This window comes from Triturus cristatus, chromosome 7 (assembly GCF_964204655.1).
Source record: "Triturus cristatus chromosome 7, aTriCri1.1, whole genome shotgun sequence".
Lineage (NCBI taxonomy): Eukaryota > Metazoa > Chordata > Amphibia > Caudata > Salamandridae > Triturus > Triturus cristatus.
In genome coordinates, this window is record NC_140590.1 from 1,401,879,287 (window position 1) to 1,401,906,538 (window position 27,252).

Below are 27,252 nucleotides of genomic sequence, written 5' to 3' on the forward strand. Positions count from 1 at the left end.
GTCTGATGCGTTTAAGAATTCCTGCCACCTCCACGATTTAAGTTGCTTGTTTGTTGTTGAAGTTCTAGAATGGTGGTAGAGATGATGGGTATAGTCAGTTTATGGCTCTCATAGTTGTAGGCAGACAGGTGTGTGGTATCTGTGTGTAGTATTTGATTTGTACATCAATGCTGTTCACATTACTGAGAAAGGGGGGATGTGTCTTGCTTCATTGTGTAAAGTGTCTAAGCTGTGTTGGGGTTGTCACCCCTTGGTGTGCAGTACATGGGATGAAGGTCCTTTGAGTGTTCTTTATTTGGGATTCCTGCTCCTGTGACAATAGAGTATCTTAGGAGTTGGTCTGAGTGAATACCTTCTGGAGGTGCTGTCAAGATGTGTAAGAAAGTCATCCTTTTTGCCCTGATCACCCCCATTTTTAGGTTGCGCATTCGAGACCTCTTGTATATACTTTAGTATATACTTTTATGTGTATGTACTTTGTGGGCTCTGGATATCAGCCCTAGGACATGTCTGCTTCTGTTAGGGGACTTTTTTCTGTTCAACTGCCTCTATTTAACTGTCTTGATAGAAAACGACCAGCAGAGATCAGTAAGATACCAGAATCACTTTAGCATTCTCTAGATTCCAGTCCATAGAAATTGTCTTCCACGAGCACCCGTAGACAATAATATTTTTTTCAAATCTTATATTTTCAGTGATATGACCACCGAAGACCTTGATTTTATATTAAAAACATAGCTTTGGACTATACCATTTCCTGGTGAAAGGCACCATTCCTCTCCATATGTTCCCATACCTGGCGTGTCATGCAGTTTGGTGCTTACTTTCCCTCCATTTTAAAGAACAGTAGATGTTTCAGAACCCAGGCTAATGTGCTGCATTGCTAAATACATATAAGGTCCCAAAGGCGAGACCGATTGCATTGCAAATGCTTGTTTTCTTACCAGCATTTCTCACTAGGTAATTACTTTAAACAAATCACACCCTCAGCCTCCTCAAACGAGTTTCACGCATTCTCATCTCTTTTACTGTTATTTACCTGTAGAATCCACACATTTAACTCTGCCTTCAAATCGTAAGTGAAGGCACAGTTCCTTGGATAATATTCCACTGCCATTCCTTGGTTTCTTGCTCTGCTACACCATTCCTGGCCATCCTAGCATTCTTCCAACTTCTTCCGATATGCTCATGCTGCTACCTACCTTTGTACTTTCTTTCTGAGAGGGGTATGCTATCCTTGGTGTCACAGATGTATTGAGTCCTGATTTAATTGGAAGCAGGAACATCTTCTCAAGATATACACAGTCAGCTTCATTGCTCGTCTTCCATACACTTTAAACATATAATATAAGTCAAGAATAATTACCCTATTTGACAATAAGACTATTTAGTTAACTTGAAAGGTTGTCTCTAGCAGTCCACTGCTGTATGGTGTGCTGCGCTATGACCCATATATCATTTGAAGCACGTTTAGGTAGTGCATGAATCACTAATCAATTATCAGACAGGCTGTGAAGAACACATACAAAAACTGGGCAGGGAGAGGGTTTGTCTCAGGGTGCGGGTCCATTCTACCATCACTGCCTTGCGTTAGTGTTTCCTACGTTTCATGAAAACGCAAACATGATTTGCTGCTGCAGAGAAATAATACTCCTCGGTACCGTGTCAGATTATGAAGTACTGCTGACGCTACTTGTAGACCTCCTCTTCCTCGTCACAGTCATTACTAACGAGTTGGGGAATCCACCCCGAGACACAACAAAAACTAAGAAGCAAGCTGTAAAGGCACACTCCCTCCCCCCAACCCCCCCCCCCTCCCCCGGCTGGGCGATACATAGGCTAGCATTCACAGCATTCCTCCTGGCCACTTCAAGCCACCCAGAGGCCGGATTAACATGGGGGGGGGGCAGATATTCATAGTGGCAGTGAGGAAGAAGAGAAGGACTAAGAGTAGTGAACATTAACAGTAAGTCATCAGGTAATGTGTGCAAAAGGTAAAGGGGTGGCCACCCTACAAATTTCAGCTAGAGCGATGACCTGCATTGAGCCCTGGACAGGGCTAAAACCATAAGCCACTTCCTCTGAATGTATTCAGGAAGGAGAACAGAGGCAACAGAATAGGTAAGTCCTATGGTGGACTTACGTTACGTTATCTGCTTTTTAAAGCTATCAGTTACCCTGAAGGGTGTCCTGGCGCTGGAAGGGAAAACGAGAAGTGAAACTGAAAAGGCTCAGATGTAGCCAAGGTTCTTAAAGGCTGATCATGCAATCCAATTGCATTGGTCTCCCACAGTATGTAATATAAAAATTAAAAAGGTGTAAGAATGCTAAATCGAATGGCACAACGGTCTGCGGAGTGCCTGAGGGCCACCAAACCCTTCTCACAGTTAAAGCTATAAAGTGAGGTGAGGAAGACCAGGTGGCTGCTCTTTACTGACTCCTCTTCTAGCACCTTAGGCCAGGACAAATATCAGGATAACCAAATATAATCATGCAGTTTTTAAAAGATAGCTTCTCCTGCACTCATTTCTTTTAAACCAGCTCTTTTGGGTTTTATGTTTTACATGAATCACATATCAGCACAAGAAAGGACATTGTGTGATTATCAGTACGTCATTAAGTACATCAATGAGGAACAAATAATGCATAAGAGTACAAAACACAAATACAAAATTAGCAAGCCTGATCTTGTCTTATGGATCGTGAGAGTAGAACGTGTTAGTGTTGGTGTTTGGGGGCACTCGTCAGCTAGTAATTTGCCTCCAGTCATGAGCATCTGCTTGGGATGGCTGGGGTCATGTAGTAGGGGTCCCTAGAAGGAGGAGCACAGTGGTAATGTGGTACAGTATATAACCGAGGCTGGGTTTTGGGGGGGGGCTGGTATCATTATTAGTGTTTGTTTTAAATGTAAGGAGCAGGTCAACTCATGAATGAATGAATGAATATTACATTTATAAAGCGCTAACTTAGCCCAAGGGCGTCAAGGCGCTACAGTGGACTGATGTGCAACAGAATACCAGTGCTCATACTGAAGTCTGTGGAAAGAGCCAGGTTTTCAAGGCCTTGCGGAAAAGAGAGTGTAACACAAGACCAGATAAACCATCAGGTAGAGAGTTCCACAGCCTAGCAGCGGCAGTGGAGAAGACCCTGTCTCCCCATCTAACCTTTTTATACCTGGGAACTACTAGAAAATTCTTGCTAGCAGACCTAAGCTGCTTGGTCGGAACATAGCGCTGAAACATCGCTTTAATGGCATCAGGGCCTAAGCCGTAGTAGGCATTATGGGTCAGGCATAGAGTCTTGAAGAGAATTCTTCGATCCAGAGGTAGCCAGTGCAACGAGATGAGGGAAGCTGAGACTGAGTGGTACTTCAGCAAATCCATCACAAGCCTCGCTGCAGCATTCTGCACTAACTGTAACCATCAAACCAAGCCCTTGTTAATGCCCAGATAGAGTGCATAACAATAATCAAGTCTGGACATTATCAAGGCAATCACTGCCTGCTTTCACGATGCAAACAAAAGGAACTGGGAGATTGTTCTAAGAAACCTGATTATCCCAAAATAGGTGGACACTGTTCTGCTAATCTGTAGGTTCAGGGATAGCGATGTGTCCACTATAACCCCCAGATTTTTTCCATGGGATACAGGTGATGGGCAGCTGCCCAAAATGTCAGGCCACCAGTCATTCGGCCATATGCCGTTTTGGTTACCAAAAATCAAGATCTCAGTTTTTTACCCATTCAGTTTAAGATAGTTTTCAACCATCCAGGATGAGACTGCCTGCATGCAATTTTTGAAATTTGCGGCAGATTCCCTAGTGCGATTGGTGATGGACACCATAATTTGTGTGTTGTCAGCATGAGACAACACCTCAAATCCAAAGGATTTCACGACCTTAGCCAATGGGGCAACATAGATATAAAAAAGTGTAGGGCTTAGGGAAGAGCCCTGTGGAACTCCACATATCAAAGGATTAGAAGCCGAGTAGAATTGGCCCATTTTCACTATCTGTGCCCGCTCACTAAGAAAGGAGGCAAGAAGCCCAAGGGCCATGCCCCCGATCCCTATCTCCTTGAGGCGTTTCACCAGCCTCAAAGGAGTCAGGGTATCAAAAGCTGCGGTAAGGTCAAGAAGAACCAGCAGGGTAGTATACCCTGCGTCAACCTGGACCCAGATGTTGTCAAAAACTGCCGTTAGCGCTGACTCAGTGCTATGATGGTAGTCCAGTAGATAGGAGCTAAGGTGAGAGTTCAAATATCTTTCCATAATCTTGGCTGGAAAGGGTATCAGAGAAATGGGGCGATAGTTTTTTAATTCCATAGGATCCAGCAATGGCTTTTTTAAAAGCGGTTTAACCACAGCGGTTTTCCAAGGGGTAGGATACTGCCCCTCTGAAATAGCTATATTTAGTACTGAGGTGAGGTGGGCAACAATGACTTCACTTCCTATTTTTAAAACCTTTAGGGGGCAAGCATCCAAGGGAGACCCAGAGGTAACTCCTTCTAGCAGGTGGTCTGTCATTTCAACTGAGATGCAAGGGAAGGTGAGTAGCCTCGGTTCATCTTCCATGGCTAATGAAACATTAGAGTCGATTTTAGGAAGAACAGATGTATCAATTTCAGCATTATAGTCCTCCAAGGTGGAATATATATCTGTGATCTTAGTGCGGAAAAAATCTGCCATTCTATCACAGAGTTCTTGAGAGAGATCAGATGATTCAGCAACAGGAGGGGAAATGAGAGAGTTGATAACATTAAAAAACTCTCTAGATGATTTATTTGATTCAGTAACCTTAGAATAGTACAGACTTTTTTCCTCAGCAATGGCCGCTTTGTATTCCTATTTATCTCTCTGCCCGCCGGCGCCAAATCTGTACGCCAAATCCTTTCCTGTTTGCGGCAGGATTGTCCCAGCCTTCTGAGTCTGTCAGAATACCATGAAGCGGAGGGTTTTGTTCTCCCTACATAATGTTTTGTAACGGGTGCCAAAGTATCCATGGCTCCTAGCAACCGTCTAGAAAGTTCATCTGCTACTAAATTAGCACCCAAGTGCTCAGAAAGATGAAAATTCTTAAAATAATTAGCAAGAGCATCCTTACTGATACGGCTCAGATTTCTCTTTTCCTCCCTCATCCTTTTGCCAGCTAAAACAGTGCTTGATGCTGAGGTCTGAAGTTTAAAGGGGATGGCATAATGATCTGACCATGAGAGAGGTATAGGCACTCCCACCTCGATCTGTGGATCGTTGGTAAATATGCCATCCAATATATGTCCAGCAGTATGGGTGGGGCTAGTGACCAGCTGCGAAAAGCCACAGCATCCTAAAGTTTCCAGAAGGGTTTGAGTGTCTTTACATAAAGATTTGTCTAAAATAAAATTAAAATCACTAAAAAATGTAAAATTAGGTCATGGAGCCCCAAACCTTTTCTTGGCTAGGGACACAGACTCAGCCTCTGCCCAGTGAACAACCATATTTTGGCACTATATAATTCCTGGCAGCAACAGGATTTTCCATTTCATTGTGACTGTATGCCAGCCCAATAGCAGAGCCATATCAATTAACTGGTTTACCGTATGCGGGTTTCTGGTGCTTATAGAGCTCTAGTATGCTGCTCTCCACATGATTTACTTCGTGGTGACCAGTAACCTGCGTGAGAATTGTGCAGACCTTGACCCAAAAGGTCTGTGCCAGGGGGAAATTCCAGAACATTTGTAAGATGCCAGCCTGTGGAGCGTGGCTACAAGGGAAATCTGGTGTATGCCCCCGAAGCCGTGCCCGTGGGGAGATTTTGTGAATCTGAGCCAGGGTCTAGTAGGCTCTATGTTATATTGTATGTACTGAAAGCACGCATTGTGAAGATATGCAAGTATTTTATTCCCCTTTTTAGGAGTTAGGGTACACCCTATGTCAAGTTCCCACTTCTGCTAGTGTTAATAAAGGATCTGCCATCAGCAAAATCCTTCATTGTGATCCCTACAGAACCTGCTGTGTATACACAGCAGGTCTCCATCTTGGGCATTCACCAGTCCCCGCAGCGGGGTCCCAGCCATGCTGGAAAGGTCCTCTGCGTCAAACAGTATGTGTGGGCCTCAATGCACAATAACTGCCCACGGCAATGCAAGTGAACTGTCCACCAGACTCACTGCATCACCGCTGGAGGGACAGCCACCTTTGCATTTCCTCAGGGGCCCAAGCAGTCTACAACCAACGTTGCCGACAGGCAGCCATTCAACAGCTGCAGCTGCAGGCCACATCCACTGAATGGCAACGGGGCCCACCTGCAGCCTCTCTAGCACCTCTTCAGAGCCGTTTCTTCATCCCTGTGCGTCACTTGGCACAAGAAGTCATCCCTAGAGCATGTTGCTGATGAAAAAAAGTTTGATGCTTTGCGGATTATAAAGGATTACGGGCCCCAGTAAGGAACACCACTAAATTGAGTCCACCATCTTGCGATACCCAGCCACCAACAACCTTCTCCATCACTCATACTGATAGCAATGGGACATTGACCTTTCCTGAGGGTTACGTCACACAATTCTGGAACTAGATATTGTCTTCAATACGTTGTAATTCATGGATTCTTGTAATATCAGCTCTTTTGTGGGATTTATCAGTTACTTTGGGGCCTCAGATGCTGGCTGATTGCCTGACAATTTGCCTAAGGCACACTCTTTGCTTTACTTCAACCTCAACTTTAAAAGTGATGTTGTTGTGGTCGGTCTGTGCATGTTATAGTGGTGGATCATGTAAGCATGCTATTGTACCCACATAGACGTCATGCATGCTGGATCTCTTAAACATATAACTTTACCTGTTTGTCATGGAGAGTGCATTAGTAGGAGTTCTGGAGCAGAAGCACCAAGAATGAATCTGTAGCCTATTGTAGTGCATTCAGGGCAGCTGAATGCCATTGGAAATTGACCCACCTCATGAACAATGAGGTGATCTCATTGAGCAGCCGGCAGAAAGGAAGCTTTTAGATTTTCAGATCTTCAGCAATGACTGCATGCCTGCCTGATTGCTTAATCTCCTGGCAGCTCATTCAGTACCTGCTCTTCTCTCTCTAGGGAAGGCTGAGCCTAATGCTCTGGGGAAAGCTGAGGCCGGCAATGCATCACAAGCCGAGGCTCTAGTTAAGGTGGTTTCCTGAAGTCTACCACCTCCTTTGTACCCTGGCCTTATACTTTGAGCCAGATGTGGTAGGAGGAGATCTTTTGTTCAGCATGGCTGGTCAAGATTTCCAGCCTCTCCTTAGAAAGCTGCAAGCACACATTTCCTACAATTCTTCTCCTTGGGCCATGGGAACCCTCGCATCTTACCATATATTTTCAGAGAGCCTGATCCATCCACTCGCTCGTCAGAGAATCCAGTAACTAACAGTCAAAGAGATAGGTGTGCAACCCTGCCCAACCACCCCAAAAATAACAAACAGTTGAACAGAACGGAAGGTTTCAATAATTCCAAATTAATCAAATTCTCCAAAGATCCAAGGAGTGTAAAGATTCCTCCTCCTAGACAATCACCTGATCACTAAGTTGTAATAGCTACCTTTGACAAAAATACAGGATCAGTACGAAGATCTAATCCATCCTTAAGGGTCCTGCATAACAAAATGCTCCGCTCTACTATCTGAAGAGCTATGGTAACAGCAACAAGGAAAAAAACCTTGAAGGTCAAATATTTAAAGCCAACAGAGTGAAAAAGTTCAAAATGCAGAAACTGCGGAACCTGCAGGACTAAAGGTAAGACCCAACGAAGAACAAGAGGTCAAGCTTCCTGTAGGGAACAAATCAAACCTTTAAGAAGAGGAGCCGAAGGAAGCTTTAACTCTTTAAGATTCCCCAAAGTACCACACAAAAAACTTTAATCACTGTGCGTTGGACACAGAAATTAGATGGAAAAAGATGCAACTTAATGCATTCAACAGGGAAATAAAAATGATGAATAATCAGACTACAGAAGATAGAGAATAGGAAGTGCACCACTTCTGAAAAAACACCAGTGATGATGACAAGATGTCAGAATAGCGGGACATTGAGATTTCAAACTGCCCTCACCAAAGGTGTTTCAGGAGACCCTGACTTTGCAAGTCACTCTCAACCACAAAACTGAAAGTGTAAACTCAGCCTTCTGGAAGGTACCTGGGAGGGGGGAAGGGGGAACCTCCAAGCTGGATATGTGGCTATGGATTAAAGGAGGGGGAACCAAGATCATCAAGGACAAAAATACACTACTACAATCACCTCAGCCGCCTCTTCTAGAATCTAGAATGGAACTTGAGGAATGAAGGAGAAAGGAGAAAATGCATAGGGTTGGTTATGTGGCCAGGGAAGATTCAGAATACCCTCCCAAGTCCCTTAGTTTGGAAGGTGAGAAGTAATCTGGGGATTTGAGCTTCATCTGTCTGGGGAGACAAAGTGTCCACAAATGGTTTCCCAAAGTATCAGCAGAGCACTGTGAATATGGCAGGACAGAAGAATAGGTCTTGATAAGTGTGATCACCTGTCAAGTTTTGACTGGTGTGTATGGTCACAAGTGTGACAGGTTGTCCACCTGGACATCATCCAAAGTTCTAAGGCAGGAAACCTTAGGTGACAATAGGTGATGTTTTGCCCAAATTCTAGCAAAGGAGCCACCAGGTTAAAATACCAAATACTGGTTCCTCCATTGACTGCTATATGCCACTCTCTCCTTGTTGTCTGACTGTACTAAAGCATGATGACACCTGAGCTGAAGCTGGAAATTCTGGTGACCAAGAAGCAGAGCTGAAGGTTCTTTATATCTTGAAGAATGTGATTTGTCCATCAGAGATCAGTGTCGCAGGGTCAAGAGGGACCAAAAGGTGTCACCCCAACATATGGAACTAGCATCTGTAGAGACCACCAGAAGCACCCTGAATGGAGAGGAAGCCCCAAACCAAGGCAGCAGGATCCATCCACTATTGCAAAGGAAACAGGATCCTTCCACCAGTACACCTGAAGATGAAGAGTCTGATGAATTGGGATTAGTGCCTCAACATCCTGTATTGCCATGTCCAAGTGATGATGGTGATGCAGCAGAAGTGGGCAATGAAGCAGGAGGACCAATGAAGTGGTGAAAATGCAAGAGGACACATGGCTCTAGACCTATAAGCATAGATGAGCTGGAACATGAGAACAGCTCAGCAAGGAATACATAGTTAATCTTATTATTTCCATCCGAAAAACAAACATATCCAGTACGATCTAGAAGTGAACTTCATTGAATATCTTGGCCTTGAATGAATGAGCTGACATAAAGGGCCAGGCATACATGAAGAACAATCAATCCCCTGAAGACCTCTACCAGGGACAGAGCCTGAAAAGGCAATTGCCTAGATAAGAGAACAGTGACAAACCATGAAGAAGAAGGGTCGCAATGGGCATCACCAGCTCCATAAAGACACACGGGGCCAATTCAAGGCCAAAATTCAAGACACAAAAGTCAGAATACATCTTCTGAATACGGAAACAGAGGTACCTCTGATGACAAGCTACCATCAAAACATGAATATTGTCATGTCTAGAGCTATCTATCTGGAAGTTCGATGGTGACCCCGTAAAATCCCTTCATATTCATAAAAATGGCCCATTGGGAGTTTCCATTATGAGCTCAGTGTCCGACTCTCTGCAAATCAAATATTCATAGAAATCCCTCTGTCTCCTAGAATAGAATTAAAAATGATTAGCTCTGTTTCCATGTTTATTCATTGGAAGTGGTGACACTGTTTGCTTCAGCAACAAAAATTGGACTGCATGATCCATGGTCAAACTTGATAGGTATCCCCCTTCATCAACTGAAAAACTTATGAGTCCAAAGTGGATCTCTATCATGCTTTTGCAAAATCATTACTGTCCTCCAACTGCCCAATTGTGGCCACTAATATAATATTCAGAACTGCTAGAATTGTTTTGGCAAGTAAGGCTTGTGTTTCTGAATAGAGCATCCTAACTCTACCTCCCTCTCTGTCACTTGGCAGGTGTTGGACTTGGCCCTTCTGGCAGGTTCACCCCTAAACTTTTTGCTTTTACTAGGTGACCTGGTGGTAGTGATTTTTGGTTTCTGCGCACTTTCCCTGTGTCTCAGAGTAAAGTGCCTGCGCACTCTGAGTGCATGTGGTGAGATAGGCCTGCCCTCCCATAGGAATGGCTGGTGAGCCTGGCTCCAGGAGTCTGGTTGGGTCTGCCCCAGTGGTGAGTGTGAGATTAGCCTGCTGATGGCTTGGGAGGAGTGCACCTTGGACCTGAATAGGGCAGGGCTTTCCCCACACAATGCTGGCTCCGCCCCCTGTGGTGCGACTGATGACCCTAGCCCTGCCAGTGAATAGAGTGAGGGGCTGAGCACATCAAGGGTGCTCCCCAACCAGCTGTGACTGGTTTTCCCCCTCACCCTGAACCAAGAACAAAGGGTTTTACAGTATAAGAAGGGGCTGTGTCCCCTTACAATTTGTTCTCTGCTGATCCTAACTGAGGGGGCCTGCTGCTGCTGCTGGGCGCCAGGAGAGACCGCCACTGGGGACTGCATCCCTGCCTGGAGGGTACTGTGAGCTGGCCCCTGGGCCCAGCCCTCGCCCCCTGCCTACCTAGGACTTTTCCTGGACTTTTCACCTGCAGCATCTGGGAAGCGCTGTATTTCTCATCCTACTGAGTGCTGTGTTTGTGCCCCAGGAGGCCTGCTGGGGGCCTGCAGCGCGAAGCTGCACAGTGTAGGGACCCCCCTGATCGGGATTGCTTTAAAGCGGGTGCCCACCCCGCGTTTTCACCCCATCGCGAATTTTATTAATAGCGGGTGCCCACCCCGCATTGTTGTGCTCGTTGGCGGGTGCCCACCCCACTTATTCCTGTATTTTAATTACGGGAGCCTACCCCGTATTCCTGCCACTGAGAACACAGGGCCGCCGCGCTGCCTGCGGCGACCCGGAAGCAGTCAGGGAAACCCTGATCGTGGGCGGGGCTTTTTGATGCGCCCCCGGAAGTAGCCGAGCCTCCCGTGAGCCGGGGGAGACCCGGGTCACTGCTACAAGAGAGGCGGGAGCCCACCCCGCTCTCACGACCGGAGAAGAATCCAGGCGGGGCTCCTGTGAGAAAGGTGGAGCCCCGCGTGGTCAAGTGCCGCATCGGAGGAGTACGGGAGCCCACCTCTTCTCCCACAGCAGGAACGAGAAAGTCCCGGGTCCCAGGAGGGGGCCCGGGCGAAGTGAAGTGCGTGCGGTGACTGCCCCACCGCCTTAGAGGAGAGCCCGCGTGCAGCTGCAGGAGTCCGGTGAGTGGGGCTCCACTCTGACCTTGTTGGGGGCGTTGGTAGTGAAGAGTCTACTGAGCGGCCCCCCGCCTGATAGGGGGGGTGCTCCAACGAAGGGGCAGTATTGGTTTAGAGCGCCTGTGGCGCTCCAACGTAGGGGGGCATTTTCTCTGGTGAGGAGAGCGGCCCCGGAAGGCAGCGGGCCGCTCCCACGTGACTGAGCTAATATTTGTTAAAGAGCCCCCGAGGCTCCAACGACGGGGGCAGTATTTCGTAGAGTCCAGAGGGACTCCCACGAGGCGCATTCGTGTAGAGCTCAGTGTAGCTCCAACGCTGGGGGCAAATTATTTGTTAAAGAGCCCCGAGAAGGCTCCCACGCAGTTTTGGGGGCATTCCTTGTGGTTAGAGCCCAGAGAGGCTCCAAGTGTGACAGATTGGTTCTAAAGGCACAGTGGTGCCCACGCTCATTTTCCCAGCTGCCCAGCACTTAGTGGGCAGCTGCCACGTGTAGGTTGTGCTCAGTTGCTCCTGGGCGCTTGGTGCTTTGCCTTGACTGCGTGCGCAGTCCGGCCCTGACATTGGGACACAGGGCGTCCTAGCCCCGACAAGGCCAGTTGGCCTAGGGACTGCCACAGGTGGTGGCTAATGTGAGTTTTGCGCTATTGTTCCTAACCTGCACCTCTGAATGTGTTTTTATGCGTCATGTGTAATGTGCTTATGCCCCTACAGGTATTGAGATACTTAGGTGGTTGTTTTTCTCCTAGTACAGGTGGTGCTAGCGAGGTCCTGATTCCCTGCGTGACATTTTCCTAAGGTGGTTAGGGTTGCGTAGGTGGTACTTACCTGTTACCAGTAGTTACTGGTTGTGTGCTACATGTGTAATTTTGTGCTACAGTAATTTTATATCCTATGTTCTAAGTGCTAATTTCTAAAAGTGCTAATTCCTGACAGTGGTCCATGTGGCCCTGTCCCCTGTACATATAATCCCTTGTAAATTCTGCCCGTGCCTGTTGGCACATTGTGAAGTGTGTGTTTTTATCTAATGTGTTTTGGTATAATACAAAGGCTATTTTTATATAATACCTTGTGTGGAGTTTCCTTTGTGGTGGGCCTTGGGTGTTGTTGCTGGGTGCGTGCGCAAACGCTTTACACATTGCCTCCGGGATAAGCCTGTCTGCTCGTGCCAAGCTACCAAGGGGGTGAGCAGGGGTTATCTTGGCGTGTAACTTCCTTGCCCTGACTAGAGTGGTGGTTTCTGCCTGGCTTTGGCGCAAGCCCTAGCCAACCAGAAATCCCATTTCTAACAGCAGGCAGTTGGCTAGTCTTCTCGAAAGCCACTCAATGGAGGATCCAGCTAGAATAGCCCGAGATAGAGGTCCATGGTGTTGAAGTAAAGGAGTGGAATGTTTATGCTCCTTGAACAAAACTGATGTATCTTTCCCTCCAGCTCCACACTAAATGCGATACCAAAGGGGATGATGAACAGAGCACTTGAGCAAATCAAACACTCACCCCCAGTCAACTGATCTGGGTTTAATCCATCATCATTCTTTAGCTCACTCCACCACCCCAGTTCAGACATGGCCATATGCAAATCAGTCTGACCCTGTGCCTCATGGGAACAGTCCAGCCCCAACTGGCAAGCCATGTCTTCCCTGGACCGGAAACTAGCATCCTGGAACCGGTTTTGGGTTCATAACCCTCATCAGCCAGGCTATCTTGAACCCAGTGGCAAAGTGAGCAAGGGAAACCGGTCCTAGGATGCTTGTTTGCGGTCCAGGGAGGACCTGGCATGGCAGTTCGGGCTGGACTGTTCCCATGAGGCACAGGGTCAAGAATGATTTGCATATGGCCAGGTCTAAACTGGGGTGGCATGGTGAGCAAAAAGAATGATGCATTTAACCCAGATCTCTTGACTGGGGGTGAATGTTTTGATTTGTTCTGCATTCCGTCCATCAATTGTATGTCAACACTAAATGGGCACATAACTTCAAATGGAGGACAAAAGACAGATGATTTATGGGCAGCGTCAGCATACCAATCTTTCAAAAGCAAATAATGACAAGCTACAACTGACACACCCTAAGTCAAAGCAGCACCCTTCTAGACATTTAAAAAAATGTCAGACAGAAACTACGCCTAATATTCCAAGGTCTATAACAGCATAAAACATTCCTTCCTTGAAATCAGACCGGTAAGATTGAAAGTGGTAATCCCAATTACTACCAGCCACAAGACCAAATTGAAGCCAGTGTACTCTTTCTTTGAGGACGAGTATTAGTTTTTCTTTAGTTTTTTTCCAAGAACAGAATCATCTGCCATGGGTGTATATCCCACCTGACCTGCTGTCAGCAAATGCACAGGTAATCCAGAAAAGAGTTCTCCGTGCATTTAGTAGGAAAGAGTTGTGCCATGAACCAGGGTAAATAAATCAGATCAGTGCCTTTCCTTTCACGACAGGCAACATTAGAGATAAAGAATAAATAAATAAATCCAACTTAGGATAGCTCTGGGATTGATACAGCAGAGGAGCTAAAGAAACACCTGGTTCATCAGGTAAAGAAACCCTATGTTATTCAGAATGCTGGACTATATAGTAAGAAGTAGATCTTTAAAAATATATTCACCCATCTAGTCATCAAGGGTAATTTCTCCTCCCTCTGAGAAAAGGACACAATAGGGGGGCAGTTTGAGTGCTACTCTCAGTCTTGAGTCAGGAATATACCAGGGGCCGAATTACAGAAGTGCCCCCGGAGGCGCAGTGGGCGTTAGGGCCCGCTTTGCATGCCCCCGAAGCACGTTGGTTTTACACAAGGTGACGCAGATGCTTGTGCATCCCCTTCTGTAACACAGATAGCGCTAGTGCACATAAAGCTCAAGTGCTATCACCAGAGGGTGTTCCCTATTTTAGAGAACCCCTTTCCCTATCCGCCTGTTCCATATTATAGAAGCGTGGGGCAGAGACAAAGAAGCTGTCAGGAGGTGCACTGCCAGTGTGCCATCTAAAAGCTGGCGCACTGTGAGTAAGCCCCCTGATGGCAGCCCTCTGGATGTGGAATAGGGAGTCCTATGGATCCCCTAGACATCCCCATGCAGGCAGGTGCAGTCATTCACTGCACCCGCCTGTAAGGAGATCTCTAATCCTTCTTAAAAGTGCAGGTGGGTTGGCACCTGCACAGTGAAATACAGAGCGGCTGCTTCAAAGTCGCTGCATTTTTCACTTGAATGCACTGCCCTAGGGGCAGCACAAGTTCGCAGCTTTCCTTGGGGCATTGCATTCAATATAATGGGGGGCACTTTCCCTGTTTGCACCTGTTTTCAGGTGCGCTGTGGCACAAACAGGGAAAGCGTGCCCTATCCATAATACGTCCCCAGGAGGTGTAATGGAAATTCTAGACTCTATAGCACCCAGCAAGATGAATGCGGATTGCATACACAACATGGGTCTAAGATTTCTCCTGTCTCGAGGTAGAATCACTACACTACATGAGCAGTGACTGGCTGAGGACGAGGGACGTCAAGGTAATAAAACATTTCCACAACTTCTTTTAACTCTTAGCCCATTTATGAAGAATTATTTTTGAATTTAATAATATTATATCCGAATCATTTAAATATGTCCACCTTGCTTATTATTATTTTGAAAATGGTTCAATTTAACACAGACTAAAACATTGTAAACAGCATTATAATTTTGGCCAGAGTTTAAATGTATCAATCTGCAGCGTCCTTGAAAGACGGTACGTTCTCAAAGTTGACCATGAAAATGGAAATTATTGCATTCTTTTCATGGTTAGAAAGAGCATAGTATACAAAGAAGCAACACAATGTTCCCCAGCAGTTGCCAAAAATATAATGAACACGAATGGGTGCTACAAATGTATTCTTTTCTGCTGTGTTTTTGCCAAAGCAGAAAGTATAAGCAAAATTAGGAAAACATATATTTAGTCAACTCGTTGCAAAAGTCACAGGACAGCTTCCCGAATGTCTTGAATACGCGACTTGTTAAGCCCGAAATTCAGAGCGTCCTTCATTTACACAAGGGCCCACAACACATTGTGACTTTGGGTACACTGTTAGCCAAGTGTACCTTTCTGCAGCTATGGTTTTTTCATATAAGTATTCCAGTATTATTGAGTCATGGTAAACCTGCGGATTGTCATTCATTAAAGCATTTTTATTATGTTGCATATTTTTTTTATTTTGGTTGCACCAAATTACTGTATGGTATTATGTATGTCTCTAATACCATTAAAACGTGTTATGCAGAGGATACAAAATGTACGTTATCTTATGGAAAAAAAATAAATCGTGTAGCTGGGCTTCAATAATGTGTCAAAAACTCAAAGTATAACAAAGACTCTAATTGAAAGAAACCTGTAAAAAGACACCGATCAGTAAAAAATGTCATCAAAAGCATCTAGAGATGAGTTTGCCTTTTAGGTAATTGATGGGCAACCACTGTTTACCTAGTGAATGTCTAGTACCTTATTTTGGGGTATTTTTTTTTTATAAAGAAATGCGTAATGTGTAATATGCTATTAATTACCATTATTAAGTGTGCGAAGGGCTCATGACTCACGAAAGCAAAGCCTCAAATGTGTCATGTCACTCCCCTCCTTCATCAATAGTAATAAATGGCATATTGCACTCTGTGGATCTCCCTGTATGGTTTATGGCTTGGCAGTTTTTATTCGAATACATGGTGTTTAATCTAAATCACGATGCAAGGGTTTAACTCTGTGCAGTTAGGAAAACAACAGCATAGCTATAGTTAGGTCAGTGTTCCAGTAGAAAAGTTTGTTTGTCTTTACTTTTGGCACCGTTCGATGTATCTGCACAAAACGTTCCCTAAAACACAGAACTTTCACTTTGAGCTCTTTATGGCAGGTGTTGTGCGCATCCGTCAAGCAGGGGGCAAGTAAATGGAGTGACCCAAAAGAGTTATTTCCCATTTTGATTCTCATGCGAATTTTTGATTTTCAATACAAAAAAATGGCTTAATGGAATGACAGCAAATTTGGCACAATGGTAGAATTTTACTAAAGAGTATTGCTTTTGTTGATCTAGTGTAAATCTGCTTATAGGATTTAAGGAATTAGCATGTCAGAAGATGCCTGGGTTGGCCATAAAAAGGTTACATTTTGGTGCAATCTGGAAAGTTAATTTACAGATCCTCTGTGAATTTGTGGATCCGTGGAAGATTTGTGACTCCACTTTAGAAAATAAAGGCTCTGTGTGCATTGCAGATTTCAGAATCCACAGATCCATTTCAGTTGCAGCCGCCATTGCCCAACATGGTGCACTGAGCATCATGTTGGATAAAAGAAAAAGGCCATAAGGGTATAGGGCAAGTCTATCCTGACCGCCTACTCCATGTGGAGTTGGGGCAATGGGACCCTCCTGGGATTAAATAAGAAATCAAAACATGATTTTAGTGGGTTTCACAAATGCTAGCCTCAACTTGTGGAATCTGGACATTCCTCGGGTCCCGCGGGCACTCCTGGGCATCAGGATTTGTGACGTTAGATTAGCATTCACTAACCTTGTAAAAAAATTGGAAACAATTAAGTATTTACAACACGAATTATGTGCTCTGTCAACAGCAGAGATGGGTGTTGGTTGCACAGGGTAGGGTGGGGCTTATGGTTTACATGGCTGTTATAGAAATGATTAATTATGCTCCTAAGCATAACCTGGACATTTCAGTTGTTTTTCGGTTTTAATTCATAACCTTTAGTACACATTAACAGCATTGTTTGGTAACTATATGTGTGTGTGTGTGTGTGTGCATGTGTAGGATAGATAGATAGATAGATAGATAGATAGATAGATAGATAGATAGATAGATAGATAGATAGATAGATAGATAGATAGACAGACAGACAGACAGACAGATAGATAGATAGATAGATAGATAGATAGATAGATAGATAGATAGATAGATAGATAGATAGATAGATAGATAGATAGATAGATAGATAGATAGATAGATAGATAGATAGATAGATAGATAGATAGATAGATAGATAGATAGATAGATAGATAGATAGATAGATAGATAGATAGATAGATAGATAGATAGATAGATCCGGCTTTATACCGGGACACAGCACTTTCTTGAATATCCGCCGGCTACTGCGCCTCATGCACAGTGCATTGTCCGATGCATTAGAACAAGTAGCGGTATCACTGGACGTGGAGAAGGCGTTCAAAACCTTGGGCTGGGACTAGCTCTTGATAGTCCTTGCTGAGAAAGGGTTCGGACCGGGATTTCTGGGATCAGTTCACACCCTCTATGCCATCTTCACAGCACAAGTGAAGACAGGACGGGTCATCTCAGATAGATTTGTAATTCGTAGAGGAACAAAACAGGGATGCCCGCTGTCCTCCCTCATTTTGGATTCTTTTGGTGAGATTTTTGGACTCCGCAAGAACTGGCATAAGTCCTGTGTGTTCCCCCTGTGCATAGACTGAATGAAGACCGAATGGACCACCCAGGAGTCCACCTACCATGGTGCTATGATACATTTAAATATCTAGGTATACAAATATAAAACAATGAAAGGGACCTCCGGGAGGGGAATCTAGATAAGGCTGTGTGTTTAATAACCCATCCTTACCTTACTAGTCCCGCTAGATCGGGTGGCAATGTCTAAAATGTTGGTCCTCCCCGACTGTTATATTACTTTGTGGCTCTTCTATCATGCTCCATAGGAGCTTCTTATGGGAGTTAAAAAGGCTGTTGCTTGAATTGATTTGTGGCTCGGGTGTCGTTGGGTTGCCCTAACAACAATCCAAAGCCCACTCGCTGAAGGCGGTTTAGAGGCTTCTCATTTTGAACTTTACTATGCTGCCGTGCAGAGGCCAATGACATGATTGTGCACACAGCAACATCCTGAGACTGTCCTGGTGTGCGCAGTGTTGCGAAGGGCGAGCACCTACACCTACCTGTCCGATCCTACCTCTCGCTCACTACATAAGCTTAGGCAGACGGTAATAGCTCGTACCTGCGGGCTCAGGTATGTACACTCCAAGGGTCCCATGCTTCCATATTCCCCAGTAATCATCATCTGTGATCTGCCTCTACTACACAGGGTGGCATAACACCTCAACTCGGCTCCTTGGAGCGACATGGAGCTCACACGGATAGGCGATCTCTATAATGAGGACACGCTCATGTCGTTTGAGAATTTAGTGGAGGCACACAGCTGGAACAATAGCCAGTTCCTAAGTCACTGGGTTCTTCAGAGAGTATTCCAAGAGACATGGAATGCAGATGACTCTGAGCCCCCCATTTCCCCAAAGTTACATACCCTCCTGTCTGCCACATGCACTCGTCGTGCCATCACGACCTTATGCACTGCGCTTCACACTCCCTCTGTTGATCACGCTGTGAAGGCACATACCAGAAGGAATGAGGTGCTCCAACAACCACTTACAGATGGGGCCTAGACTCATGCTCTCCAGATGACGAGAAGTGTGTCCCACAACCCTAGGTTCTGCTGTACACAGATTAGTTACATTCACCACACATATCTCACCACCCTATATTCAGCGCATGTTCCCGGCACTCTCTCCAGAGTGTCCCAGGCGCAAACTATCGAATGCAGACTTCTTCCACATGGCCTGGGCATGCCCCTCCCTACCACCCTCTTCTGCAAAGATAACAGCAATAGTGTTGGACATGGCAGCACATACTCTCACCCCCATCCCTGAATCATGCCTTCTGGGACTGCGCCCGAATGTAAAAGGTGATAAACATACACATTGTTTTATAGCCCTGGCATTTGTTTTATTTAAGCGTGGTATGGCCATGGCTTGGAAATCTCCTGCTCCTCGAGACAATGGTGGTTAGACTTTTTTCTGACTTGGACTAGACCTGAGGCACACACTCTTAGATTACTTCTCATGAGGGCCGACTCCCGCTTGGGAGGCGAGTTCTAGGAGACTTTCCTCAGCACAGTGGAAGCCGAATCTGACGGACATCCACCATAAATGACAGACACATTTGCCATATCTGTCAGCATGAGCTCACTGAGCACTATCATGTCCGCTCCATCAGGGCCAGGTTGGCGGGCACTGTTTCACACTTACATATCCTTCATATGCACCAACTCTACACAACACTCCGAGAGGGTACTACCCCACCCCCTGGCTGGAAACGATAACAAAACCAACACCTCCATAAGACACTCACTTCTGTTCCAACCTTCTGAGACGCCCAGGCAGGGTATAGATTTACCACACCCCACACCGACACATCCCTCTACGCATATGTGGCACGCATTCCTAGAGACCCACCTTGCACGGCGGGATATTGATGTGAGGAACACCCACACACCATGGATAGCTGATTAGGAAACTGAGAGATCTTGAACTGTTTTATTGTTTACGGTTATTTGTTTACTGTCTTTATGACCTGTTTTTCCCGACTATTGGCGTAACCAGAAAAGGGATCATCGATTGTGTTGCCCCAGTCTGGTATTTACTGATCGTGATGTGTCTATCCAATATACCCCTATCCTAGTCTTACAGAACTGTAAAGATGTGACAGGAGCACTGCAAATGACTACTGTATCAAACTAGATAAGCTGTCAATAAAAATATTTGAGAAAAAAATGTTTAGGACTGGGTTTCCATTCAAAATGCCTTTTTTGGTTCGCTAACAACTTTGGCGCAGTTTGAGGAATCTTCTTGAAACTTTCCACAAAGAAAGTTAATCCAACGCAGCTGCTTCCTGGATAGTTTTGGGGTTATCTGTCCAGAGGGAGTCCCAAAACACGTTTTTCCCATGCAATTTCCCATAGGAAGATTGAACAGTGCTATAGCCAGAATGGCTGACTGGGATTACACCAAACCTAGCAGATTGCTAGATGTTTTACCCAGATCCGCAAAAAATCCATGTTAATCCGGCAGTTCAAAAGATAAGATCTGATTAGCTGCCACACATCAATAAAGATACTTGCCAGACATTTTGGACTCGAGGACTCAGTTCCGGTGTCCTGAAAAAAATGGAAAAAAACATAGAGTTGGTGACAGGGTGGGGATACCATAATCTAATTGGCCTTGTGGGAGGGCAGGGCGCAGCCAAGAGGAAGTACTGCAGCAAAATATTTAAGAAAGGGAGGGTCACTACCCTTTTCTATTTGAATCCCTCGACGGTAGGCCAGAGCCTAGGGGGTGGTTGATTTATTGTTTTTGGGGGATGTGACCCCTCTTACTGAGCCACTAAATAGCCCCGGGGACCCCATCCCAGGGGCCTGCCAGTATAATTCTTTTTTAGGGATGCTACAGTGTTTTTGTAGTTTTGGGAAGCGGGTCATCATCTCCCAGGGCCTAATTGCAGGCATTGCCCAGGGACCCCATCTCCTGGGATACTGTTTTGTTCCCTGCCTGGGAGAGTGCATGTAGAGAACAGAAAGATAACTCCTTTCCTGTACTTTCCCAGGCAGGGAACCAAGGCTTACTCCCGTCCACCAGGAGCAGAAGCAAAAGCTGTTCGCTCTGGCAGGAGCAAACCAATGCTGCTGGTTCTTACCAGCATCTAGGGTGGGTGCTGACAGGGGAGCCGGCAGGGGATCAAAAGTCTTGGGCATCCCTATGGGACCCTCATCAAGAGGAGCTTTGGGTACCCCGGGTGGGACCTGGGCACCCACCAAGAAAGGAATGGGCTCTCCGTGCGGCCATTGTGGAAAAACATAGTCTGTGGGACCGGCGCACCTAAGTATTAAAAGAAACGAAATGCTGTCCCACCACTTCACTATGAAGCAGCATGGCCCCTTATACAGTATTCACTGCTCCCTCCCGGAAGCACCCCATAATGCTCTGTATGGGCTTTGTTGTTAAAACTGTGGTTGTTGTGGTGCCCCAAGGAGGGGCAGGGGCACCAACAAAAATTTACAAAAGTGTTGTGGGGGCTGCAAGAAGCACAGCAGGATCCCAGAAAGTTTTTTTTTAAACTGTAGGTTCCCTGGCTCATTGAATGTATGACCCCAGGAGAGCTCACCAATGTTTTTAAACCAGTACGAGTTAGACCTCTATGTTCTTCAGATGGAGTACAGGGACACCTTGTGGTGGGTTCTTTGGCTGCAATTTGTGGCCATAACAGTGTTAACGAAAGACTGAAATACACCTATATGGTTGTTTTGATTAAAAATGCTATATTTAAAATATTTCAGTGATGATAATTATTATTAGAATTGTCATGGGTGTACCTTGTAATTCTTTGGATTATAGTTATTGATAAAGTATTGTTGTGATTACTGACAAAGTCAACAGGTCTGCCTTTTATTTGTTGAGGGGCTGACCCTCTGATAAAGACAATAGGCCTGCCTTTTATTTTTTCGTGGTCCGACCCTCTGACAAAGCCAGTAGATGAGCCTTACTTAAAGTGAGATGCAAATATTGTAACTTTAGGTAAAAAAAAATGTAAGAAATTTACTGAAAAAAACGAATGTTAGAGTGATGTTATAGATATGTCTAGTGGCAAAATCTTACTTTACATTTTTTATAAACTCAGAAATTCACAGAAAAAACAAAGATTAAAATGACGTTATTGTTAGGTAAACATGTCTGTAAAAATGGAAAATTTTAACGTAGGTAACTATAACTCGTGCCCTTGTCATGCTCTGCTTATGAACGCACATATTATATCACTCATAAGATTTTCTATGACATCATTGATAACATCACTTATGGCATTTGAAATTGATGACAACACTGTGCAAATCTAATCTCTCAGACTAAAATTCTCTCTACATGAATGATCATTACTATAGCTCTACTACCTTCCCCCCACCAGTTGAGCCTCTTCGTCACTGTTACTTTCTGGTATGGTACATATGAACGCCTCTTCTCTTTATTATATGTCCTGCTAATTGTAATGTGTTTTACAGCCATGTGTCTAGGTCTGCAATATATAAATGTTTAGTAAATAAATACTTTATTAATTAATTAATCAATTCATTAATGAGAAATGCAGATAGTGCTGCTCAATCAGCTTAGCCAGCTCCAAAAGACAGACGTCTAACAGTAATCAATAAGTTCAAAATAATTAGACATTAAAGTGAGACGAACAGCACTTCAATTTTATGACTTTCACTAGGGTCATAGTCTGATTCTACCTAATGCAGAAACAGTTCTGGACTTTCGTGCACTATCAGAAAAGAAGAGAAGACGTGGAACAGAGATGAACGAAGAAATCTTTACAGTGAAATATAGTAAGCCCTGATGAAGCAAGATATTATTGTGAAAGAATGATTGTTTTTAAAATAAAAAGTAGCTTATCACAAAATTGAATGGTATTCTGAGTCTTTAAAACACAAAGAGCCACAAGACTTATTGGGATGTTATGAGCAAATAAACCAAAATCCTACACAGCGGAAGCTGCCTTGTAGAAAAGTACCTCATGAAGGGCCAGATGTATGACCCTAAATTGCGGTCGCAAACGGGCAATCGGCCCGTTTGCGACCGCAATTTAGGGCATGGCCATGCACAAACCTCATTTTGTAAATAGGTAAATTTTACCAATTTGCAAAATGAGGTTTGCGACTCGCTATTAGGAAGGGACTTGCCAAGGGTGTCCCTTCCTAATATCGACCCGTATTTGTATGTATGAATGTTTTGCGACCCCTTCCCCTTTCTGAATGGGTAAAAAAATTATTTTTAAGGGCAGACAGTGGTCCCAGGGACCACTGCCTGCCCTTAGAAAATGAAACTGAAAAGTTTTGTTTTTCTTTTTTTTAAATGCATACCGTTTTCCTTTAAGGAAAACAGGATGAATTTTTTAAAAACTGCTTTATTCATAAGCAGTCACAGACATGGTGGTCTGCTGACCCTAGTTGGCCACCATCCCTGTGAGTGCTAGCCATTCCTAATGGGGTCACATATTGCGCCTGCCTCATTAATATTAATGAGGCATACAATTTGCGACCCCATTAGGAGTCGCAAACAGTGTCTCAGACACTGTTGTACATCCCAATTTGCGAGTCGCAAATGCGACGCAATTTGCGAGTCGCAAATTGGTGGGTCATACATCCGGCCCAAAATCTTGCACAATACACTTTTTGACAAAAATAAGTATCATATGCATACTTTCTCCACAAGACCCACAAACAATGAGCCGAGTTTGTCCTGGGCATGTATGGTTGTTTCCACTCATTCTTGTAGGTATTTGATTAGAATAGCGTGGCCCATCATAATATTCACTGCAGGGAAGTCTAGAAGGATGAATGTTGCAGGGAGCTCCTTTTCTGGAGGGAGCAGTAGATAACCTCTGGCTATTGCCATTGTGGTTCATGGTATCCACAATGGTTAGACATCTAATTTGAAGTTATTGAGCAGTGTTATGGTTTCCTCATACTCCTGTTGTTAGTTTGTTGGAAAGTGGGTTATTAACAGTGGAAAATGTATATCTACCACTGGCAATAAGACCACCATCACAATTTAGGGTTCATTACAGGTCTTAGAAAAATATTCCCATGCTCAACCCTTGGTAGCCTGGCTGCGAGCAGGCAGGCTTAACTTCAAAGACAGGTACGTGAAGCATTTAAAAACACCAATTCAGTAACCAATTAAGACACAACACACAATAAAAATCCAACACCTATTTATAAAAATAGGAAATATTTTAATCTTTAAAATTCCACCACAATAAAAAAAAATCCAATGTAGTGAACTAGAGTTGGGAATTTTTAACGATTTAGCACTAGAATGCTTGAGACTTCTCTCTGACTCAAACAGCTACACCATACACAGGTCTGACCCTACTGGTCCTTTGACGACAAAGATTAAGATCATGGTCACAGAAGCACTCGGCAATGATTGGATAACCAAACAAGAGGCAGACTTCCTCGTGAATGAAGAACCAAGAATGCCTAAATTTTATACACTCCCGAAAATCCACAAAAACAGGACGCCTCCTCCTGGGAGACCAATAGTGTCCGGGATAGGGTCAGTATTAGAACCATTGTCACAATTCTGTGACTGGTTCCTTCGCCCTATCGTCCAGAAATCTGCATCCTACCTCAGAGATACGAAGGACGTCCTGTGCCTCCTCAGAGACCTCACGGTAGATTCGACCAACGACTGGCTAATAACCATGGACATAGAAGCTCTCTACACGAGCATACCACAGAGGCGCACATTGGAAGTAGTGGAAAACATCATCATAAATAGGGAGTGGGATTTCTTAACACCACAGCAGTTCGTGATGGAATGTGCGGAACTAGCGTTAATGGAAAACTACTTCGAATTCGAGAAAGTCATCTACCACCAGATCTCTGGGACTTCAATGGGGAGCACTTTTGCCCCTAGTATGGCTTGCCTGTACGTACAACAGTTTGAAGACGACTTCATATACAACCCACATAATCCATTCCTACAGAACCTGAGACTTTGGAAGCGCTACATAGATGATGTTCTGATAATATGGAATGGATCAGAGGAAGAAGCGATGAACTTTGTCCAGTGGGTGAACAGTAAAGATGTACACCTCAGGTTCACCCACACTATCAGCAAGAACCACGCTATCTTCCTCGACCTGGACATCACTATGGACAATGATGGTTTCTCAACAAAAGTGCACAATAAGCCAACGGATAGGAATAGCCTTTTACTGTACGAAAGCTACCACCCCAAGGCCCTTCGACAGAATCTCCCAGTTGGACAGTTCCTTCGGGTTAGGAGAAATTGCTCAGACACCCCTACCTTTGAGGAACAGGCATCCCACCTTGAAGAAAAACTTGCTGCCCGCCACTATCCCCAAAAAATGATACGCAAGGCCAGGAAACGAGCTAGGAACAATCCTAGAGAAGCACTTTTGGAGAATGTAACAAAGGAGAACACCAAAAGAACAGTATGTGTTACGACATTTACCCCTGCCTCTAATGCTGTACAAAAAATAATTAAGAAAAGATGGAATATTCTTAATAGCGCCGGAAAGCAGTGGGATCCTCCGCTTTTTGCCTTCAAACGGAACAAAAATCTGCGAGATCAACTCGTTCATGCCACTATGCCAACCGCAGAGGGCACGGAACAACAGAGGCTCTGGGATCAACCACGAGTAGTGGGACACTTCACATGCGGGGGTTGTATTTCATGCAAACTCACTTCTAACACCAAAGAAGTCGACATTGGCACAGATAGACCATGGCAACTCCGCAAGTTTAGCAACTGCAATACTGAGAATGTGGTTTACCTACTCAAATGCCCCTGCCAACTCCAGTACGTTGGCATGACAACCAGAAAGGTCAGGGTACGTATCAATGAACATTGCAGCACCATAAGATGCAAGAAAACAAACACTAAGCTCACACGCCATTTCTTGGAGAAGAACCACAAAGACACTGATTTGCGATGGACAGTCCTAGAGGTCATGAACAAAACCAAAGCTGATCTCTCAAGAGCTCTCCACATCAGAGAACAACGCTGGGTGTTCCGTCTGCGGTCCCACGAAAAGGGACTTAACGACGATATACCGTGGCTTCATCTGACAAGATGACCGCTCCACCTACCCATGAACACCTGGGCATCCCTTCTAGCACGTGGCAGTTTCCCTAACACACCATTTACTCCTCCTGTCCCTCTTCCTGCCTACCCTTTGGTTTTTGTGACCTTCATCGCAGGGATATCCAGCAAATGAGCATAGTGACAGGAGCACTTGGGCAACACACCATTTTTTCTGTGACCCCCTGGCTTGTCTGGAGCTGACTGACTCTCCATTTATACTGGGATATTTTCCATTATATACAGAGAGCAACGCAGAGGGCATGGTGTTTACTGTTTACTTTTTCTGTTGCCGTCAGCAACCGCCACACCCCCTCACGAACCCTCTTAATCAACGCACTCATCGAACGCTGCATGAATGACCTCTCACCTTTTATCAGGGTCTTAACGGCATACGGCGATAATTTCTCCCCTATCATGCCCCTCACGACTTGGGACGCGCACACGTGCCTGTGAACATTTTTACCACACCCCCCGGGGCACCTTAGCACATGTTGCTTTCATCCCCGGGTTTCACGCCGAACGCGTGCACCGCGTTCCCCGGACAACCTTGGACGCGCACGCCCACACGGGACCGCCTTCCCTGGGCGGATCCCCTGACTCGTTCCTTATTTGGGCATAAGACTCAGCCTGGACACTCCAATAGGCCCTCACAATCGGCCATTACCCAACCAGGCACTGCACTGCATGCGCCGCCACTACGATTATTCCGGACCCCGGATGCACCACAGCCGGAACTGCCGCACAGCCGTGATCACTCCAGGCTGTTTCCTATTTTTCCATTAAGCACGCTATTTAAACGCGCTTTGCGGTCTCACTCCCATTTTCGGGCGGACGAGGAGCAACACCGTAGGCTGAACACGGGACACCCTGCCTCAGATAGTAAGAGTACGAATGGTGGTTTCGCGCTGTTTTAACCCCTTTGTGGGTTCATTGTGGAATGATTGTGGTTCCATCCTGATTCCAGGCTCTGCAAGGGTCCACGTTCTGGGCATTTTAAGTTTGCTGACTGTTACGTTATTCTTCTTCTCTCCCTGTAGACTGAACAGGAGTGTCTCCTCCTTTATCCCCCCATGTGGCAAGTAGTCTTTCTGACTAGGGTAAGCCTCATGAGAGCACTTTTGACTCTCAAACATATTAGTGTACTCACGTAGAGTGGCACATGTCACGTGATTAGTCACTCACTTTAAGATAATTACGCATGCGTTTTTCTTGATACTTTTGTTTTTCACCTTTGACCTTTCTTCTACAGTTGTGTATACAGATACATTTGTTTGTTTTGCTTGTTTTCTATAGGCTTTACAGTTGGAGGCCATCTTTGTAGTGGAGTGTGGCCCTCGCCACACCTGCGCAGTGGTATTCTCTTGCCACGAGTTGGTAAGAACGGAGCCCTCTTCTTGTAAACCTAGGTCCTGATGAATGCCCTGGACCCGCTCGGGCCAAGAAGGCAGAAACATGTCGACCTAACACTAGACGGCTAGGG

General features: G+C 45.2%; 1 protein-coding gene across 9 annotated transcripts in view; it reads left to right on the top strand.

Annotated features, from left to right (window-relative positions):
• The window catches only part of BCAS1 (brain enriched myelin associated protein 1), a 452,678-nt gene that overhangs the window by 47,054 nt on the left and 378,372 nt on the right, over window positions 1–27,252 (top strand). The gene's annotated exons all lie outside the window — the stretch shown is intronic.